The sequence below is a fragment of the Anomaloglossus baeobatrachus genome, chromosome 3, assembly GCF_048569485.1.
Source record: "Anomaloglossus baeobatrachus isolate aAnoBae1 chromosome 3, aAnoBae1.hap1, whole genome shotgun sequence".
In the NCBI taxonomy this organism is placed as follows: domain Eukaryota; kingdom Metazoa; phylum Chordata; class Amphibia; order Anura; family Aromobatidae; genus Anomaloglossus; species Anomaloglossus baeobatrachus.
In genome coordinates, this window is record NC_134355.1 from 409,879,192 (window position 1) to 409,902,592 (window position 23,401).

The window sequence follows — 23,401 nt, forward strand, 5'->3', positions numbered from 1 at the left end:
CAGCGTCTTCTGTGCTGTGATGTGTATGCCCCAGCATCTCCTGTGATGTGCATGCCCCAGCGTCACTTGTGATGTGTATGCCCCAGCGTCTTCTGTAATGCGTATGCCCCAGCCTCTCCAGACCGAGACAAACCTGGAAATGCAATTGTGAGAAGCAAGATGATCAATATCACTGAACATCATGGCTGCAGCAAAGAGAAGCAGCTCAAGCCACCACAGTTGGGGTGAGTTAATTAATTGTTTGATCAAATATAGATGCCCACCCATTACTAACCTCTGGGCTTGATGTCAGCTGTCGATTGACAGCTAAGATCAACTCCATTAACTATTACTCTGATTTCCACCACACTAGGGCAATCAGGATGAGCCGGGTAAAGAACCAGATTTGGAGCATCTAATTAACTTGCCATTTGTTGGGTGGCTGCAGGCCTTTATTTTTAGGCTGAGAAGAGCCAAATAACCATGACCCTTCCCACCTTGATAATACCAGCCCTCAGTGGTCTACTTTACCTTGATTGGATATTGAAAATATGTTTTTTAAAACAGCATAGGATCCCCTCTATTTTTAATAACTAGCCACAGTAAATCAGACAGCTGGAGGTATGCAGTGCAGCCCATAGCTGTCTGTTTTACCCGTTCTTATTATCAAAAATAGGGAAGAACCCCACTGTCACGGTTTTTCCTCCCCGACCACATGGCTAGGGGGCGGAGCCTTTATCCTGGGCCTCTCTTCTGGATCGAGGAAGCTTTTTATAGTGTCATCCCCGGTGAATCAGCACCGGCTATAAGCTTAGCGCTGGTCTCCTGTGATTGCTGGTCCCTGTAAGTGTTGATGCTGACCTGTTCCTCCTGAGCCCGAGCCCTCTGTCTATGTCCGTTCCCCGATCCCACCTCCGTTACTCCCTCTAGCTCCGGTTGTTTTTCACCCTTCCTACCTCCCCCTCTCTGTTGTTCCTCTGGTATTGACCTCGGCCTGACCCCGACCTCGCTTCTGCTTGTTGCTTCGGTCTTCGTACTCTCAGCTTAGTGTATGACCCGGCCTGCCTGACTTTCCCCCGCATGCCTTATGGCATCTGCTTTCCGGCTTGTGCAGAGAGTTACTGCAACAAGCACACACGGCGTGCCTACCTCCTCACTGACTCGGCACTGTTTAGCTTCTGCCCTGCAGGGCTCCAGCTTCCCCTAGTGGCAGTCTGACGCACACATCATTGTTTTAAATTATTGTTGTTTATTTTACACTAATACAGCTGACTGACTGCAATCAATCACAGATGCATGCACAGAGAGTGGGCAGCGAGGGGCGTGTATAGCAGTCTGACTGTAATCAATCAGAGATGCTGGCACAGGGGGCAGCATGGAATATTCATGTAGTTTAATGAGTAGGCAAGAAAAGAGTCTGAAGGCCATGTTATCTTTTGCGAAACACGGTACGTATGATTGTCCTGCTCTTAAGCCCATTTTGCTTCCTTTTGCAGCCCCCTAAACCTTACCATGACCATTTTACAACTATCTTACAGCACAGAGGTTCTGGTACCCATTAACTTGTATGGGGTTCGTTTTTTGGGGCTCAAGTTCGGGTCAAGTCCAGTTCCCAAACCGAACTTTTTATAAAAGTCCGGCTGAACATGACGAACCTGAACTTCCAAGCGTCTGCTCAACTCTAAACAGGTATACTTTAAGGATCTAGGTACACAGATTTTAGAAAGGAAGGTAAATTTCACAGTGAATTACCGTACTAAATTTTAGCTCAATGACAGTGAAAATACAGTGGTTGTACCAGGGATTGGTTATTGATTGAAAAAGTGCATTGCGTGCTATGTAACAAAATATACTAGTCAAACAAAAGTGTCTTATGTATAAAATGTAAAAGAAAGGTCACTGGGAAACAAGGTTTTTTAGGATTCTGTCCATGATCACCATGTATTTTGTGTACATATAATTAACATGAACAGAGCGCCAAACAAATCACCTTTTGCACACTTTTTAATTTTTGTGTTGTTTGATATAATTATTATTCTGCTCTTGGTCACTGCTAATCCAATAGGAAAAATAACTTCCACATAATACAACACAAGTGCTCCATGACGTAAGAAGTATACAATAACACAAGAGTCACAGAGTGGTGGAGCCCTCCCTGTAGGCGGTGGAATGGGCAGCTGAGGTGGAGTCAGTTTAAAGCTCAATATTCACATGGTTTGGTCTCTTCTCAATGTGAAAGGAAAGGCTTTAGGGACATCTCTCCGGTGACAGGTGCAGTCAGGTGGCAGTGTCCGGAGACTGTTTGGTGTCATTCAGCCCTGTCTGAGCCTTGACATTTTCTCTGCTTGCAACAAGATCACAGCTTGAGACCACATCTGACCTAAAAGGGTAAGCTGTGCTGAAACTTTGATTCTGCCTTTTGTGTCTACTCTAACTTTTTCTTATGTATGGCTTCTGAAGACCTTTCTGAAATCGCAAAAAATAAGGTCTAGATGTCATTGGATACATAAAGTTCTTATATAAAATTATAATCACTGACAAATATGAATTTAAAAACACATTTTATTTATATACACATAGTATTTATACTGTATGACCACCATCTATCTATCTATCTATCTATCTATCTATCTATCTATCTATGACTATCTCTCTATTAATGTATTTGTTCATTATTTATTTATCTATCATCTAGCTAGCCATCTATCTATTTATCTATCTAGGGACATTTATATACACATTCTTCTTTTCTGTCTTTAAGACAATTAGATTTATGCTTTGCACATGAAGCGCTAGGGAGCCATTGGAATGTGTCCGCGTTGAGCTGTGACCTATCTTGGGACATGCTCTATCTGGGCACTCTGCTATTTCTAGAACTGACGCTGATCTCTTGTAACAGATGCAGCTAGTGGAATGTGAAGTAGGGGGGCTGAAAGCTGTTTTGGGAGGTTGGGAAGATATCAGTCAGCAGGTGATCCACAGAATTGACATGACACTAATAGACTGTATACAACTAGGCCTTTCATGCTGTCACTTCTTAAAGACAGTATAGCTAAGATTACAAAATCCAATATGAAGTGATCCCAAAACCAAATGCCTAATAAAGAGATCCCGTTTTTTTATTTAATTTTTCTTGACTAGTTTATTTTCATCCCTATATTGTTCTGTATGCCCATTTTTTATATCATTATTTCGTCTATATGTTCGTTTTTGATATTTGTACGACATCCATTTTTTTACATCCACAATTTAAAAAATAATAAAAGGTCCAAGTCAGTTTCTTATTTAATATTTGCAGTTGATCTTCATTGTTTTTACATACCAATCTACAGAGACATGTCCTAGAGTACTCTAGCCAGTTTAAACAATAGAACAAGCCCACTGATGAAAAACTATTTGCTTCTCACAAATATTAAAAAAAAATACTGAGGCGTGAATAAGGCCCCAGTGTATGGCAGATACCCGATCATAATTGACAACATTTTAAAACAAAGCAAAAATATATTCTGGCGCATTCAGGTATATCACATAAAATCAAAGCACTGTTCTCCATTTTGAAGGACAAGATAAGAGTAATTGAGGCGCAAATTTGGGGAAATGGTTATGCTATCATTGACTAGAAATAAACTGGAAAACAAAAGAAACACAAATAAGGTCTTTTCCGAGGGGTACTATGGATTAATAACACCGAGGGTGCTCATCTTGAGGGGCTCTGATTCACAACAACTAGACGCACATGTCAAACCAGCTGCTGCAGCCCAATGTGGAACCAGATAAATCGCATGGGGTCAAATGCCGCACTGCCGAAGTAAGGAACAATCCAGAGGATTCTGTTCCGTGACTTTATTTCTTCACGTTCCGGACACAACTTTCACCTTCTTCAGTAAAAAAAATCATTTGACTTTTCCTGAAGAACAAAAAAGATTTCTCCGGAACGTGTCGAAATAGTCTACTGAAAAGAATCCACTGGATTGTTGCTTAGGGGTGCTTCACACACAGCGAGCTCGCTGCCGAGATCGCTGCTGAGTCACGCTTTTTGTGACGCAGCAGTGACCTCATTAGCGATCTCGCTGTGTGTGACACTGAGCAGCGATCTGGCCCCTGCTGCGAGATCGCTGCTTGTTACACACAGCCCTGGTTCGTTTTTTTCAAAGGCGCTCTCCCGCTGTGACACACAGATCGCTGTGTGTGACAGCGAGAGAGCGACAAATGAAGTGAGCAGGGAGCAGGAGCCGGCGTCTGGCAGCTGCGGTAAGCTGTAACCAAGATAAACATCGGGTAACCAAGGTGGTTACCCGATATTTACCTTAGTTACCAGCCTCCGCCGCTCTAACGCTGCCTGTGCTGCCAGCTCCGGCTCTCTGCACATGTAGCTGCTGTACACATCGGGTTAATTAACCCGATGTGTACTGTAGCTAGGAGAGCAAGGAGCCAGCGCTAAGCAGTGTGCGCGGCTCCCTGCTCTCTGCACATGTAGCTGCATTACACATCGGGTTAATTAACCCGATGTGTACTGTAGCTAGGAGAGCAATGAGCCAGCGCTCAGTGTGCGCGGCTCCCTGCTCCCTGCACACACAGCTAAGCGGTGTGCGCTGGTAACTAATGTAAACATCGGGTAACCATACCCGATGTTTACCTTAGCTACCAGTCTCCGCAGCTTCCAGACGCCGGCTCCGTGCAAGCGCAGCGTCGCTTGCACGTCGCTGCTGGCTGGGGGCTGGTCACTGGTCGCTGGTGAGATCTGCCTGTTTGACAGCTCACCAGCGACCATGTAGCGATGCAACAGCGATCCTGACCAGGTCAGATCGCTGCTGCATCGCTAAAGTGTGAAGGTACCCTTACTTCAGCAGTGCGGCATTTGACCTCTTCTTATGCTATTTATCATTGATTAGAGGACATTCCCTCCGTCTGGGGAAACAAATGTACAATCTCTATAGAGGTAAAGCTTGTTTACCATAAGAGCTACTCATCTGTTCAACATAAAAGCCATGATATAAATATCTATTTAAAAGTTCTTGGTCTTGTAATGTTAATCCAGTCGTTCGACATTCGGGATCAGGAGTGAAAAATTTGCTCTTTTGCTGTAAACAGATTAATTATAGTTGTTCCTATACCTTTCTCTTTATTAATTCCCTGCCCTTGGTTGACCTTGACAAATGTGTGTTTATGTATATAAACATATATATACATATATAAACATATATATATATATATGTTTTATATATATATATACATATATAATATAACATAACATACATAATATATATATATACATATATATATATATATATATATATATATATATATATACATATATATATATATATATATATATATAGCCACAATTAAATTTAACATCTCCACCACACTAAGCTGACACATGTTCAGGGACAAAAATTTCCAGGAAGACTTGTTTGAAACTAGATACTTTCTCTTGAAATGTGGGACAGCTGATGTCCAGGTCGGGTTGTATGACAGCAAAGGCCTAAACATATGCCTGGTTATACAATTTAGAGACCATTTTAGCAGACAGCCCCCATATAGTAATACAACATTACAAATGAAGTTTCATATTTAATTTTGGGAAATGAAATTTAAAAAGTGTCTAGTCTGAGGAGATTATAAATACACCATGATTTTAGGTGCATATTATATTATATCAAATCATAACTGCATTATAGATTAGTTTTTTATTAGTTTGAGAAGAACACTACGTAGGTCTTAAATGCTCAATTGTCATAGTTTTGGTTCAGGGCTCTTTCTGGTGAGCGCATTATACCGTCATTTTCTGTCCGTGTGCTCCATGGACTGCAGCACCCATTATAGCCTATGTGCCAATGCACATGACTGATTTTCCATATGGACCAATGGCTTCTATGGAAAAACCCCCACAAAATGCACTACTTTGTAACTGCCAGGCAGCTCCTACACTCATCTGGTATATGGATGAGCACATGGATCTGCACACAGAGCCAATCATATTTGCAATTTGTGAACTTGACTGGCCTGAGTATTAGGCTGGAGTCACAAGAACTTATGAAAAAACGGTACGATTGTCATCCAGGAGAGTAGGACAATTTTTTCTCATTTGTCATCTGTGTGCTGTACATGTGCAATCTGTCTTTTTTCCCTCAGCAGCTATTAGTGATTTACAGGACCATTTAGAGTGTTCTGTGCTACATGATAGTAATGTATCCATAAAAACAGACGTCACTATGATAGTCCATGTGATCAGCGTCAGACTGGCTACTGGAGGAATCTCCAGTAATGCCAGGCCTGGATTCAGTTACCAGCATTGCACTCTCACCTGAGCTCCAGAGTGCAGCCTAGACTGAACCGTGAGCGCCGAGTGATTGATTCCTCGGTGATTGCGACAGCGAGCGCCGAGTGATTGATTCCTCGGCGATTGCGGTTCTGTTCATGACAGCTGCAGACATCCCGGGCTGCTCTCCGGTGCTCTCACCTGAACTCCGGAGTTCAGCCTGGCCTGTCCGCAGCTGTTATGAACTGAACCGCAATCGCCAGGGAATCAATCACTCGGCGCTCGCAGTGCAGTCCTGCAAACTCTGAGATCAGTCCAGGCTGCAGGTGAGAGCTCCGGAGTGCAATGCAGGTATCTAAATCCAGGCCTGGCATTTCTGGAGATTCCTGCATGTGATGTCCGTTTTTTACTTGCACCCATTAACTTGTATTGGCGAGTCTCGGATGATTTTGGCAGCAAATCATTATGTTGCGACTTTTCTCTCATCCAGAATCTGGATGGGAGAAAAGTTGACTAACTGCTCTCGCTCATTGACTAACATTGGTCCAAGTGTAATGACAGATTTTCTCACATTGAACTCACCCGATTCATACGCTTGTGTGAGTGTACCCTTAGGATGACTATCTAAACCTGCATTGTATTAGAAATTCTCAGGTTGGTTTCCAAATCAATGCAAACTCACTGTTGTACCCCATTGCCTTAGTTTGTGAGATTTTAGCATTCTTGATGGCAAGAACATTGAGTGCAAACTGCCATATTCCTATTCTCAAACATACCAGTAGCACACCAGAACTCACAACCATGGTTTTTCACTCAAGTGTAAATGGAGAATGAGAATTAAAAAGGAACCATTGTTTTAAATTTTATTTTACAAACCAATAGTAAACATGAAAATAAGCAACTTTGTAATATATCTTATTAGAGAAATCTGCATTTTTCTCCTCCTGTACTAATCTTTCACTCTCAATTCATGGCTAAAATCTGAATTTAGTGACGAAAGATTTTGTTATTACTGAGATTTGACAGTTGGGACTCACACTTTACACTACATTATGTGCCTATATACACACATTTAATTAATAAAAAAACTTTATGGGAGTGCTTATGTAAAACAACAGCTATTTTTTAAGTCTTTATCTGTTCTATCCATCTTGTTCATTAAATTGTTTCCACATATTCATTAAGGCTGGTTTCATATGTCCAATATTCATGGTCAAAGTGACAACCATGATGTCTGGACTAGTCACGGGTCTTCTAAAACTAACTCAATAGACTCATAAACAAATAACTTGCAAACAGGCTAAAGATTTCAGTTCGTAAATGGACTGTGAATGTTGGCCTAAAGCGGGCTTTACACGCTACGATATATCAAACGATATGTCGTCGGGGTCATGTCGTAAGTGACACACATCCGGCATCGTTTGACATATCGTAGCGTGTGACAGCTACGAGCGACTGTGAACAAGCAAAAATAGTCACCTTATCATTGGTCGTTGACACGTTGCTCTTTTTCTAAAAATCGAACGTCCGGTTGTTCATTGTTCCCGAGGCAGCACACATCGCTCCGTGTGACACCCCGGGAACGATGAACTGCAGCTTACCTGCGGCCGCCGGCAATGCGGAAGGAAGGAGGTGGGTGGGATGTTTACGTTCCGCTCATCTCCGTCCCTCCGCTTCTATTAGCCGGCCACTGTGTGACATCGCTGCGACGCCGAACGTCCCTCCCCCTTCAGGAAGTGGATGTTCGCCGCCCACAGCGAGGTCATTTGGAAGGTAAGTACGTGTGACAAGGGGTTACAACTTTGTGCGACACGGGCAAGAAATTGCCCGTGCCGCACAAACGACGGGGGCGGGTGCGATCGCACATGCGATCGCACGAGATATCGACGCATGTAAAGCAGCCTTAAGGCCGCCTTCCCACAGTCAGTGTTTCGAGTATGTGTGGTGTCAATTTGCACCTGTACTGGAGACTCGTTCTCACACATACTCATTAAAATCTCTGTCGATTTTCACACCTTGTTTTTACATGGATCATGTGTCCATGTGCACCACACATGTGTCCGTATGATCCACAAGGAGACATGATTGTTTTTTACTATAGGCCAATAGAAGTCTATGGAACCTTGAAAGAAACGTATAGCACACAAGTGTAAAGAGGAAAGCGATAGAAAGACGATAGCTAAAAGATTGATAGATAGAGGATAGCTGATAGAGAAAAAGAGAGAGAGAGATGATAGAGAAATAGATGATAGACAGCTAGATAAATTTTGCAGCTATTAACCAAATAGATAATTAAAAGAAAAAAATGATGTAGGGTCCCCCCATTTTTTGATAAAGAGCAAAGGTAAATCAGACAGATGTGAGCTGATATTATCAATCAGGGAAGGTTCATGGTTTTTGGGCCCTTCCCAGACTAAAAAATACCAGCCCTCAGCCATCCCTGATGTGGCATATAATATTAGATGTGCCAATTGTGGCACTTTGCCTTGACTTTTCTCAATTGCCCAGGTGCATTGTCATTCAGGGAAATGGTAGCTGGGGTTGATGTCAGCTGTCCAAAGACACAGCTAACATCAAGCCCTAGTGTTAAGAATGGAGACGTGTCTATCAGACACCCCCATTACTAATCCCAAAAAAAACACTCCTTGATACTCTCCTTCCCCTGGTTCACCACTTAAAAAAAAACCAAACAAGCAGGTCTGCCATTGTCTAGTCAGTCTGACACCGTCCAGGGAATTCTATGTAGTCCAAAAATGGAAACCTGAAAAACATAAAAAGAGAGAAATAAAAACAAAAGAAACTGTCTCTCGTTCACTAATTTATTAGAAAGCAAAGTTTCCAGGTCCGACGTAGTCTAACACTTCCCACGACGTTCCTCTATTACATTGATCAAACACTATGGAGGCATAGAACGAGGCTCGGTGGGCTTTGAGCAGCAGCCTCTCCCGGGTCTCACTGTGATCCACTAGACCTGGCGATGGTGATGAGGTGTGACGTTACTGCTTTTTCACAGTGATGAACGGTGACATCAGTAAAGTCCACACTTATCTCTGTGATGAGCAGTGACATCAGTAATGTCACTGCTCATCACAGTCATAAGCGAAGACATTACTGACGTTCCCAATCATCACAGTCACCATAGCATTTGATAAACGTATTCAAAGAATGTTGTGGGAACTGCCGGAATAGGTTGGATCTGGGAACTTTGCTTTCTAATAAATTGGTGAATGAATGACACTCTCTTGTTTTTCTTCCTCTCTTTTTATGTTTGTAATGTTTCAATTTGTGGCTGTATGGGTTTTTGCTTTTTTTATAAATTGGTGAACCAGAGAGAGTTGGGCAGTGATTTTTTAAATGAAGTTGTTTTTTTTTTTTAAAGTATTTATGTTTGTCTGTTTATTGTTTTTTTAACCTACTGGGTTAGTAATGAGGGTGTCTGATAGACACCTTTTCATTACTAACACCAGGGATTAATGCCAGCTGGCACTACACAGCTGACATCAAACTCAACTACACTTACCTTGATTGTAACCACGCCAGGGCAATCGGGAAGAGCCAAAGGCAAAGCGCCAGAATTGGCACATCTAATGTGATGCGCAACTTTTGGGGTGGCTACAGGCCAGTATTTTTAGGATAAGAAGGGCCCAATAACCCTGATCTTTTCCAGCTAATAACCATGGTCCTTCCAAGGTAAAGCAGACATCTAACAGCTGTCTGCTTTACTTTTGCTGGTTATCAAAAATGGGGAGATCCCACATCGTTTGTTTCTTTTAATTATTTATTTGGCTAAATAGTTGTACAATCGATCTATTAACTATCTATCTATCTATCTATCTATCTATCAATCATCTATTATCTATTTTTGCACATCTTTTACACATCCAAATCATTCATTTCAGTGTTATGAGTTTTTTCCTGTACATATCACAAGGATGTCACACAGATGTCACACAGACAGCACACATACACATGGAAGACATTCAGATGACAAACACACACACACACATAATCCCACAATTGAACAAAAAGGTATGTGCCACAAGTGCATTTTTTGAGTGTATATGTGAAGGTGGCCTTCGCCCTAGACTAAAGCGGGCTTCACACACTGCGATATCGGTACCGATATCACTAGCGTGGGTACCCGCCCCCATCTGTTGTGCGACACGGGCAAATCGCTGCCCGTGCCGCACAACATCGCTCAGACCCGTCACACCTACTTACCTGCCCGGCGACGTCGCTGTGACCGGCGAACCGCCTCCTTTCTAAGGGGGCGGTTCGTTCAGCGTCACAGCGACGTCACAGCTGCGTCACTGAACCGCCGCCCAATAGAAGCGGAGGGGCGGAGATGAGCGGGACAAACATCCTGCCCACCTCCTTCTTTCCGCATAGCGGCCGGGAGGCAGGTAAGGAGAGGTTTCTCGTTCCTGCGGTGTCACACGGAGCGATGTGTGCTGCCACAGGAACGAGGAACAACTTTGTTACTGCTGCAGTAACGATATTTGAGAATGGACCCCCATGTCACCGATGAGCGATTTTGCACGTTTTTGCGATGATGCAAAATTGCTCATAGGTGTCACACGCAACGGCATTGCTAATGCGGCCGGATGTGCGTCACCAATTCAGTGACCCCAACCACTTCGCATTAGCGATGTCGTAGCGTGTAAAGCCCCCTTAAGGTAAAATATAATTATTGATGGTATACTGGGAAAAGGGAAACAATAATGAAAAATTGCTCTTAGCTCTCAGTTGTAAAAATTAGACTAAAGGGGGCTTTACATGCTGTGATATCGTTAGTGAATTATCGTCGGGCTCACGGTGTTTGAGACGCACATCCGGCGTCATTAACGATATTGCAGTGTGTGACAAGTAGAGTTGAGCGCGGTTCGTGGTTCGTGGTTCTCCAGTTCTAGGCTCGAGTGATTTTGGGGCATGTTCTAGATCGAACTAGAACTCGAGCTTTTTGCAAAAGCTCGATAGTTCTAGAAACGTTCGAGAACGGTTCTAGCAGCAAAAAACCAGCTAAATCCTAGCTTGGTTTCTGCTGTAATAGTGTAAGTCACTCTGTGAATCACACTATTATGACATTTCAGTGTATAGTGTGCGTGAACAGCGCCTTCAGATCACTGCTGTTTCTATAATGGCGATCGCCATTTTTTTTTTCTTTTTCTTGTCTTCCTTCCCTAAGCGCGCGCGTCTTGTGGGGCGGGCCAGCATGTCAGCCAATCCCAGACACACACACAGCTAAGTGGACTTTTAGCCAGAGAAGCAACGGCATGTGTGATAGGATGTCCATGTCACATGTCCCTGCATTATAAAAACGGACATTTTCCTCCAGGACGCCATTATCTGCCTTCTGCGTCTTTGGTGTCAGACATCACTGTCGCAGCTCCGTCCTCCTGAGTCCTATCGCCGATACAGCTGTATGCGCTGCATACACAGCGTTAGACAGCTTAGGGAGAGCACTTTCTAGCAGTCCTTTTAAGGGCTCAAACCGGCAGGGTCAGAGAGCCATAGGTGACAGGTCCTGAAAACAGCAACAGCGTCTGTGTAGCCAAGGTCAGGGATTTCCTCCCTGCATTTCACCATTAGGAGGGAATAGAAAGGCAGGCTTCCATTCCTCTACCCAGAGCCCCACAATCCTGCCACTGTACCCTCTTGTCCTCTGCACACTCCAACTCATTATAACTAAGCCATTATACTAGCAAACACTCAGTGTACCTAGTGGCATCCTAAACGTGGCTATTGGACTTTGCTATAGTCCCACTAGTGCAAAGACATTTGCAGAGCACGTCTGCCTGCATTGCACACTCCAACTCATTATAACAAAGCCATTATACTAGCAAACACTCAGTGTACCTAGTGGCATCCTATACGTGGCTATTGGACTTTGCTATAGTCACACTAGTGCAAAGACATTTGCAGAGCGCGTCTGCCTGCATTGCACACTCCAACTCATGATAACTAAGCCATTATACTAGCAAACACTCAGTGTACCTAGTGGCATCCTATACGTGGCTATTGGACTTTGCTATAGTCCCACTAGTGCAAAGACATTTGCAGCACCTCTACCTGCATTGCACACTCCAACTCATGATAACTAAGCCATTATACTAGCAAACACTCAGTGTACCTAGTGGCATCCTATACGTGGCTATTGGACTTTGCTATAGTCACACTAGTGCAAAGACATTTGCAGAGCACCTCTACCTGCATTGCACACTCCAACTCATTATAACTAAGCCATTATACTAGCAAACACTCAGTGTACCTAGTGGCATCCTATACGTGGCTATTGGACTTTGCTATAGTCACACTAGTGCAAAGACATTTGCAGAGCGCGTCTGCCTGCATTGCACACTCCAACTCATTATAACTAAGCCATTATACTAGCAAACACTCAGTGTACCTAGTGGCATCCTATACGTGGCTATTGGACTTTGCTATAGTCACACTAGTGCAAAGACATTTGCAGAGCGCGTCTGCCTGCATTGCACACTCCAACTCATTATAACTAAGCCATTATACTAGCAAACACTCAGTGTACCTAGTGGCATCCTATACGTGGCTATTGGACTTTGCTATAGTCACACTAGTGCAAAGACATTTGCAGAGCACCTCTACCTGCATTGCACACTCCAACTCATGATAACTAAGCCATTATACTAGCAAACACTCAGTGTACCTAGTGGCATCCTATACGTGGCTATTGGACTTTGCTATAGTCCCACTAGTGCAAAGACATTTGCAGCACCTCTACCTGCATTGCACACACCAACTCATGATAACTAAGCCATTATACTAGCAAACACTCAGTGTACCTAGTGGCATCCTATACGTGGCTATTGGACTTTGCTATAGTCCCACTAGTGCAAAGACATTTGCAGCACCTCTACCTGCATTGCACACACCAACTCATGATAACTAAGCCATTATACTAGCAAACACTCAGTGTACCTAGTGGCATCCTATACGTGGCTATTGGACTTTGCTATAGTCCCACTAGTGCAAAGACATTTGCAGCACCTCTACCTGCATTGCACACACCAACTCATGATAACTCAGCCATTATACTAGCAAACACTCAGTGTACCTAGTGGCATCCTATACGTGGCTATTGGACTTTGCTATAGTCACACTAGTGCAAAGACATTTGCAGAGCCCGTCTGCCTGCATTGCACACACCAACTCATTATAACTAAGCCATTATACTAGCAAACACTCAGTGTACCTAGTGGCATCCTATACGTGGCTATTGGACTTTGCTATAGTCACACTAGTGCAAAGACATTTGCAGCACCTCTGCCTGCATTGCACACTCCAACTCATGATAACTAAGCCATTATACTAGCAAACACTCAGTGTACCTAGTGGCATCCTATACGTGGCTATTGGACTTTGCTGTAGTCACACTAGTGCAAAGACATTTGCAGAGCGCGTCTGCCTGCATTGCACACTCCAACTCATTATAACTAAGCCATTATACTAGCAAACACTCAGTGTACCTAGTGGCATCCTATACGTGGCTATTGGACTTTGCTATAGTCACACTAGTGCAAAGACATTTGCAGAGCGCGTCTGCCTGCATTGCACACTCCAACTCATGATAACTAAGCCATTATACTAGCAAACACTCAGTGTACCTAGTGGCATCCTATACGTGGCTATTGGACTTTGCTATAGTCCCACTAGTGCAAAGACATTTGCAGCACCTCTACCTGCATTGCACACACCAACTCATGATAACTAAGCCATTATACTAGCAAACACTCAGTGTACCTAGTGGCATCCTATACGTGGCTATTGGACTTTGCTATAGTCCCACTAGTGCAAAGACATTTGCAGCACCTCTACCTGCATTGCACACACCAACTCATGATAACTCAGCCATTATACTAGCAAACACTCAGTGTACCTAGTGGCATCCTATACGTGGCTATTGGACTTTGCTATAGTCACACTAGTGCAAAGACATTTGCAGAGCCCGTCTGCCTGCATTGCACACACCAACTCATTATAACTAAGCCATTATACTAGCAAACACTCAGTGTACCTAGTGGCATCCTATACGTGGCTATTGGACTTTGCTATAGTCACACTAGTGCAAAGACATTTGCAGCACCTCTGCCTGCATTGCACACTCCAACTCATGATAACTAAGCCATTATACTAGCAAACACTCAGTGTACCTAGTGGCATCCTATACGTGGCTATTGGACTTTGCTATAGTCACACTAGTGCAAAGACATTTGCAGAGCGCGTCTGCCTGCATTGCACACTCCAACTCATTATAACTAAGCCATTATACTAGCAAACACTCAGTGTACCTAGTGGCATCCTATACGTGGCTATTGGACTTTGCTATAGTCACACTAGTGCAAAGACATTTGCAGAGCGCGTCTGCCTGCATTGCACACTCTAACTCATGATAACTAAGCCATTATACTAGCAAACACTCAGTGTACCTAGTGGCATCCTATACGTGGCTATTGGACTTTGCTATAGTCCCACTAGTGCAAAGACATTTGCAGCACCTCTACCTGCATTGCACACACCAACTCATGATAACTAAGCCATTATACTAGCAAACACTCAGTGTACCTAGTGGCATCCTATACGTGGCTATTGGACTTTGCTATAGTCACACTAGTGCAAAGACATTTGCAGAGCGCGTCTGCCTGCATTGCACACTCCAACTCATTATAACTAAGCCATTATACTAGCAAACACTCAGTGTACCTAGTGGCATCCTATACGTGGCTATTGGACTTTGCTATAGTCACACTAGTGCAAAGACATTTGCAGCACCTCTGCCTGCATTGCACACTTCAACTCATTATAACTAAGCCATTATACTAGCAAACACTCAGTGTACCTAGTGGCATCCTATACGTGGCTATTGGACTTTGCTATAGTCACACTAGTGCAAAGACATTTGCAGAGCACCTCTACCTGCATTGCACACTCCAACTCATGATAACTAAGCCATTATACTAGCAAACACTCAGTGTACCTAGTGGCATCCTATACATGGCTATTGGACTTTGCTATAGTCACACTAGTGCAAAGACATTTGCAGAGCGCGTCTGCCTGCATTGCACACTCCAACTCATGATAACTAAGCCATTATACTAGCAAACACTCAGTGTACCTAGTGGCATCCTATACGTGGCTATTGGACTTTGCTATAGTCACACTAGTGCAAAGACATTTGCAGCACCTCTGCCTGCATTGCACACTCCAACTCATGATAACTAAGCCATTATACTAGCAAACACTCAGTGTACCTAGTGGCATCCTATACGTGGCTATTGGACTTTGCTATAGTCCCACTAGTGCAAAGACATTTGCAGAGCGCGTCTGCCTGCATTGCACACTCCAACTCATTATAACTAAGCCATTATACTAGCAAACACTCAGTGTACCTAGTGGCATCCTATACGTGGCTATTGGACTTTGCTATAGTCCCACTAGTGCAAAGACATTTGCAGAGCGCGTCTGCCTGCATTGCACACTCCAACTCATGATAACTAAGCCATTATACTAGCAAACACTCAGTGTACCTAGTGGCATCCTATACGTGGCTATTGGACTTTGCTATAGTCACACTAGTGCAAAGACATTTGCAGCACCTCTGCCTGCATTGCACACTCCAACTAATTATAACTAAGTTGCATTGTCAGGGATATTTATTCTTTATTATTCTGCTGTTAATAAAGCTAGACCACCACTGCAATCTACAAAACCTCTCAATTTTTACTACCACATTTTCAGTCCACAATCTTGTCGCAATCAACATGAGTGGCAAAATGACAGATGCTGGTGGAAAGGGGAAGAGGCGTGGTGGAAAAGGCAAAAAAGGTTTTGTCCGTGGGGAAGGTGGCAAAGCTCCATTATCATCTGCTGAAGATAGACCATCTACCAGCAAAAGTAAGATGTCTACTACTTACCGTGGACAATCCGATGTGCTCCCTTTTTTACGGACACGAACAACAGGAACAAAGGTAGATGATGGGCAAAAAAGGAAAATGCTTGAATGGATCTCAAGTGGTCCAACAAGTGCCCTCTCAGCCACTTCAAGTACCGCATCCAAAAAACACCAGTCCTCTGAGTTGTCATCCCAATCAAACTTGCTTTCTCCCAGCTCTGAAGTCTCCATCAGCCCTGCACAGTATGGTGGAACTGAGATGGCTGAGTCTGCAGAGCTGTTCAGTCACACTATAGCCTGGGAATCAGAGGTCTGCTCCCAAGCTACAGTGAGTACAGAACAGGAAATGGTCTGCAGTGATGCCCAGAACCTTTGTGACTCTGATTCAGGCCGTGAGGACCAAGTTTCTGAGCATAATGTTGACCCTTTGTCACAAACTGTAACACCTGTGGTTATAGACAATGAGGAACATACTGATGAAGATGAGACGCAGATACCTGATTGGGATGACAACTTAAATATTCGGTCAGGGCAAGAAGAGGCTCGGTCTGAGGGGGAGGGGAGTGCAAACACAACAATTGATGATGAAGTTCTAGATCCCACCTACTGTCAACCCACAGTCAGACACTCAAGGAGGTCAACAGAGGCGGTGGAGGAGGATGCAACCGACGACGAAGTTACCTTGCGCCTTCCTGGACAGAGTCAGAGCACTGGTAGCACGTCTACAACTGCATCCTCAGCCACCACTCTGCCTATGAGCATTATTCGGGGTGGATCAACAGGTCGCATGGCCTCTAAGCCTTGCCTAGCCTGGTCCTTTTTTGACATAGAAAAAGATCGCCCAAATTATGTGATCTGTAAACTTTGTCATGATTCTCTTAGTAGAGGTCAAAACCTCAGCAGTTTGACAACTTCTTCCATGAATCGTCACATGAATAAATATCATAGGTCCCGGTGGGAAGCTCACCGTGCTGCAATGCGGCCTAGCGGAGCGAACCATCCACCGCCTGCCCCTTCCAGTGCATCCGCGCGCTCTTCATCTTCTAGGACTGTGGGGACAGCTGTCACACCTGTTTTTCCACGCACAACTTCCACCACTGTAACCGCAACAGGCAGTTTGCTTGGTAGGTCGTCAGTTGGTTTGGAAGGGGAAACAAGTGAGTGTGTACAGCTCTCTCAGACATCGATAGCACCAACGTTGGATGAAGGCAACATCATGTCTCCGCCTGCACTTTCCTCACAAACCTGCATTTTTCCAGGGACACCCTACTCAACACCGTCTACACACAGCAGCCAGATCTCTGTCCCTCAGATGTGGTCAAATAAAAGGCCACTTCCTGCGACCCATGACAAAGCTAAGAGGTTGACTCTATCCCTCTGTAAGCTGTTGGCTACCGAAATGCTGCCTTTCCGCCTAGTGGACACACAGGATTTTAGAGACCTTATGTCTGTCACTGTGCCCCAGTACCAGATGCCTAGTCGCCACTACTTCTCTAAGAAAGGTGTGCCCGCGCTACACCAGCATGTCGCACACAACATCACCGCTTCCTTGAGAAACTCTGTGTGTGAACGGGTGCATTTCACCACCGATACTTGGACCAGTAAGCATGGACAGGGACGTTACATGTCGCTGACTGGGCACTGGGTAACTATGGTGATAGATGGTGAAGGGTCTGCTGCACAAGTCTTGCCGTCCCCACGACTTGTGTGTCAATCCTCTGTCTGTCCAAGTTCCGCCACTGCTTCTGCATCCTCCACCTCATCTGGGTCCTCCACCTCCGCCCCAAGCCTGCCTGGTCAGGCCACCAGCGTTCTCACTGCGCAGAAGGAATCACGCACCCCTCATTACTATGCTGGCAGCAGAGCGCAACGGCATCAGGCGGTCTTTAGCTTGACATGTCTTGGGAATAAGAGTCACACAGCTGAGGAGTTGTGGTCAGCTCTGCGGTCCGAGTTTAATAAATGGTTGTCTCCACTCAACCTGCAGCCTGGTAAGGCCGTGTGCGACAATGCTGCAAACCTGGGTGCGGCCCTTCGCCTGGGCAAGGTGACACACGTACCTTGTATGGCTCACGTGTTGAACCTTGTCGTCCAGCAATTTTTAACACACTATCCCGGCCTAGATGGCCTTCTGAACAGGGCACGAAAACTGTCTGCTCACTTCCGCCGTTCAAGCGCCGCAGCTGAGCGACTTGCATCGCTCCAGAAGTCTTTCGGCCTGCCGGTTCATCGCCTGAAATGCGATGTGGCGACACGCTGGAATTCAACTCTCCACATGTTACAGCGACTGTGGCAGCACCGCAGAGCCCTGGTGCAATACGTCATGACGTATAGCCTGGGCCAACGAGATGCAGAGGTGGGGCAGATCACCCTGATGGAGTGGTCTCAGATCAAGGACCTATGCACCCTTCTGCACAGTTTCGACATGGCGACGAATATGTTTAGCGCTGACAATGCCATTATCAGCATGACGATTCCAGTCATTTACATGCTGGAGCACACGCTAAACACTATTCGGAGTCAGGGGGTGGGACAACATGAAGGGAAGGAACTACAGGAGGATTCATATGCGCAAGGGACAACAACATCACAAAGGTCCAGACGTTCATCATCACCAACGCAGCAGGCATGGGACCATGGGGGACAGGGATCGACAAGGGCGCATAGTAGCAGGCGAAATGTTGAGCAAGGTGCATGAGAACATGAAGAAATGGAGGACGAACTGGCCATGGACATGGAAGACTCAGCGGATGAGGGAGACCTTGGTCAAATTTCAGTTGAAAGAGGTTGGGGGGAGATGTCAGAGGAAGAAAGAACGGGTAGCACCTCTATGCCACAAACACAGCGTGGACTTGATCCGCATGGCTGCGCAAGACACATGAGTGCCTTTTTGTTGCACTACCTCCAACATGACAGTCGTATTGTCAAAATTAGAAGTGACGATGACTACTGGATTGCCACACTATTAGATCCCCGGTACAAGTCCAAATTTTGTGACATAATTCCAGCCATAGAAAGGGACGCACGTATGCAGGAGTATCAGCAGAAGCTGTTACTCGATCTTAGCTCGGCTTTTCCACCAAACAACCGTGCAGGTGCAGGGAGGGAATCTCCCAGTTGTAACTTGACAAACATGGGACGGTCTCGTCATCTTCAACAGTCTACCCGTACCAGTAGGACCGTATCTGGTGCTGGTAACAGCAATTTTATGGAATCTTTTCATAATTTTTTTAGACCCTCTTTTGCAAGGCCACCAGAGACAACAAGTCTGACACATAGTCAACGGCTGGAGAGGATGATACAGGAGTATCTCCAAATGAACATCGATGCCATGACTTTGCAAATGGAGCCTTGCTCCTTTTGGGCTTCAAATCTAGAAAAATGGCCAGAGCTCTCCAGTTATGCCTTGGAGATTTTGTCGTGTCCAGCTGCCAGCGTTGTCTCTGAACGTGTCTTCAGTGCTGCTGGGTGTGTGCTGACAGATAAGCGCACGCGTCTGTCCAGTGACAATGTGGACAGACTGACGTTCATCAAAATGAACAAGTCATGGATCCAGAAGGAATTTACTACCCCTGTGTCATCCTGGGGAGAGTAAATGCTTGTGGATTTGGAATGTGCTTGATGCAAATCAAAACATCCTGTTTGCAACTAGGGCACAAGTGCTGCCACTGATGGGGTGTCTGTGTGGCCCAATTTTTGGAAAAAAGGGAGACTCCGCTTGGAGTAACCCTTGCTTGATGTGTTTTTAAAAGAAGCCAAGATGAACAGAGCTGGGATCAGGAAAGACTTTGCTACCTACCCCGGTGTCATCCTGGGGACGGATAAGAATGGCGTATTTTTGAATGTGCTTGATGCAAATCTAGCTGTGAAGTGTACAACTGGGGCACAACTGCTGCCACTGAAGGGGTGGGTGTGTGTGGGGCCCAATTTTTGGAAAAAATGGAGACTCCGCTTGGAGTAACCCTTGCTTGATGTGTTTTTAAAAGAAGCCAAGATGAACAGAGCTGGGATCAGGAAAGACTTTGCTACCTACCCCAGTGTCATCCTGGGGACGGATAAGAATGGCGTATTTTTGAATGTGCTTGATGCAAATCTAGCTGTGAAGTGTACAACTGGGGCACAACTGCTGCCACTGAAGGGGTGGGTGTGTGTGGCCCAATTTTTGGAAAAAAGGGAGACTCCGCTTGGAGTAACCCTTGCTTGATGTGTTTTTAAAAGAAGCCAAGATGAACAGAGCTGGGATCAGGAAAGACTTTGCTACCTACCCCGGTGTCATCCTGGGGACGGATAAGAATGGCGTATTTTTGAATGTGCTTGATGCAAATCTACCTGTGAAGTGTACAACTGGGGCACAACTGCTGCCACTGAAGGGGTGGGTGTGTGTGGGGCCCAATTTTTGGAAAAAAGGGAGACTCCGCTTGGAGTAACCCTTGCTTGCTGTGTTTTTAAAAGAAGTTAAGATGAACAGAGCTGGGATCAGGAAAGACTTTGCTACCTACCCCGGTGTCATCCTGGGGACGGATAAGAATGGCGTATTTTTGAATGTGCTTGATGCAAATCTAGCTGTGAAGTGTACAACTGGGGCACAACTGCTGCCACTGAAGGGGTGGGTGTGTGTGGGGCCCAATTTTTGGAAAAAAGGGAGACTCCGCTTGGAGTAACCCTTGCTTGCTGTGTTTTTAAAAGAAGCCAAGATGAACAGAGCTGGGATCAGGAAAGACTTTGCTACCTACCCCGGTGTCATCCTGGGGACGGATAAGAATGGCGTATTTTTGAATGTGCTTGATGCAAATCTAGCTGTGAAGTGTACAACTGGGGCACAACTGTTGCCACTGAAGGGGTGGGTGTGTGTGTGGCCCAATTTTTGGAAAAAAGGGAGACTCCGCTTGGAGTAACCCTTGCTTACATTGTTTTTAAAAATGATCAAAGATGCACAGCGCTGAGATCAGGAAAGACTTTGCTACCTACCCCGGTGTCATCCTGGGGACGGATAAGAATGGCGTATTTTTGAATGTGCTTGATGCAAATCTAGCTGTGAAGTGTACAACTGGGGCACAACTGCTGCCACTGAAGGGGTGGGTGTGTGTGTGGCCCAATATTTGGAAAAAAGGGAGACTCCGCTTGGAGTAACCCTTGCTTGATGTGTTTTTAAAAGAAGCCAAGATGAACAGAGCTGGGATCAGGAAAGACTTTTCTACCTACCCCGGTGTCATCCTGGGGACGGATAAGAATGGCGTATTTTTGAATGTGCTTGATGGAAATCTAGCTGTGAAGTGTACAACTGGGGCACAACTGCTGCCACTGAAGGGGTGGGTGTGTGTGGGGCCCAATTTTTGGAAAAAAGGGAGACTCCGCTTGGAGTCACCTTGCGGTGTTTTACATGACTTTAGAAGGGCGTGCCATGCCTATATCTGTGTGTCCTCCTCTTTTTCCTTGTCCAGCTGTTTTGTTTTCGCATGAGTATATGTCCTTGTCACTTTCCCATGTGTTTGTGTTGTGTTGTGAGTTGTTTGTCACCTTTTGGACACCTTTGAGGGTGTTTTCTAGGTGTTTTTATGTGTTTGTGAATGCCTGCCATTGTTTCCTATGCAGTTCGAGTTCGGTTCGTCGAACGTTCGACGAACCGAACTCGAACGGGACCTCCGTTCGGCGAACCGACCTCGAGCCGAACCGGGACCGGTTCGCTCATCTCTAGTGACAAGTATGAGCGACCTTAAACGATCGCAAAAGTGGTCAAAATCGTTTGCCGCTGAGAGGTCGTCCTGAAACCAAAAATCGTTTTCTGCTTATTAGCGATGTTGTTCCTCATTCCTGCGGCACCACACATCGCTATGTGTGACGAACATCTCCTTACCTGCCTCCACCGGTAATGCAGAAGGAAGGAGATGGGCGGGATGTTACGTCCCGCTCATCTCTGCCCCTCCGCTTCTATTGGATGCCTGCCCTGTGACGTCGCTGTGACAGGAAAGGAGGCGGTTCACAGGCCAGAGCGACATCGCAGGGCAGATAAGTCCGTATGACGGGTGTTAGTGATGTTGTATGCCACGGACAACGATTTGCCCATGTCGCACAACCGACGGGGGTGGGTATGATCGCTTGCGATCTTGCTAGCGAGATCGCAGCGTGTAAAGTACCCTTTATAGGGGTGGCTTTATTAAGACTGATATTGCACATTTAAAAATCACGGACCATGTTTTCATCAAACAGCTGACTAAATTGTTGGGTCCCCTAAACAGAGTTAACTATCTCACAGGCATATATAAAGCCGCTGGCTCAGGTCAGGTAACCAGGAGGTTGGGCTGTGTATTGCAAACAATCCAAGCAACGTCTAGGTTTCACAGACATGTGAAACCAGCTGAAGCGTGACATTTCATATGCTAGTTGTAATATGATGCACCTTGAACTAAAGGCCATCATACACATAAGATGGCTGTCGGCAGAATGATGATTTTAGCATCTACACAGGCACTCCCATACACAGGTTTTGTCGATTGACAGAATCTGGGAAACAATTTGACTATCAATTTGATATCAGACAAGCCAGATTGATATTCCCGCAACAATCAGTTGTCCAGTGCTCCCATACACATTAGACAGTCAACTGATATCATTGGGTTTGGCTGACATTAGCCTAATGTGTTAAGACCTAAACATGTGCTTTTTTTTCATAGGTGAATACCTCATAATAAATTAGGTACATCTCTAGTTTTTTGTGTGCTATAATTTGGCACTAATATCTGACATAAATGAGAGTAAATATGTTGGACTGTGTAATATTGTGTCGTCTCTCTCTAAGATCCAACCACTTTTCAAAAAGTTGGTTATAACACTGAAAATCAGCAGAAAAAGTTTAGCTTTTTGCCACTATAAAGCTTTCTTAATACAACTAATAAGTTCCCCCCACAGCAGGGGCATACAGTCTATAGCAGCAGACTATGCAGTTGCTATGATGCCCATGAGCTGAGGGTACTTAGTGCCGGCACTGTCCCCATCCTTTACCCTTTGCACAGGACATTTTAATTTCAATAGTATCTTTATCCTCAAGATGCAGATACCATTGAATACAATAATGAAAGAGGAAGCCAGGACTCCTTATTTCATCCTTCTCCATATTTGTCTGAACCATTACAGTGTGTGAGGAGCTGTGGGGTCCATCATAGTGTGTATGGGACTGTGGAGGCAATCATAATTAGTGTCAGGGGCTGTAAGAATAAATCATACTGTGTGGTGGGTTT

At 45.0% G+C, this 23,401-nt stretch overlaps 1 protein-coding gene across 1 annotated transcript in view; it reads left to right on the top strand.

Moving 5' to 3' along the window:
* Window positions 1-2,189: 2,189 nt before the first annotated feature.
* KLHL31 (kelch like family member 31) overlaps window positions 2,190-23,401 on the top strand; it is a 55,725-nt gene continuing 34,513 nt past the window's right edge. Inside the window, exon 1 of the mRNA XM_075340302.1 lies at window positions 2,190-2,367. The gene's annotated coding sequence lies outside the window, so the exon portion shown is untranslated. The remainder of the gene's footprint in view (window positions 2,368-23,401) is intronic.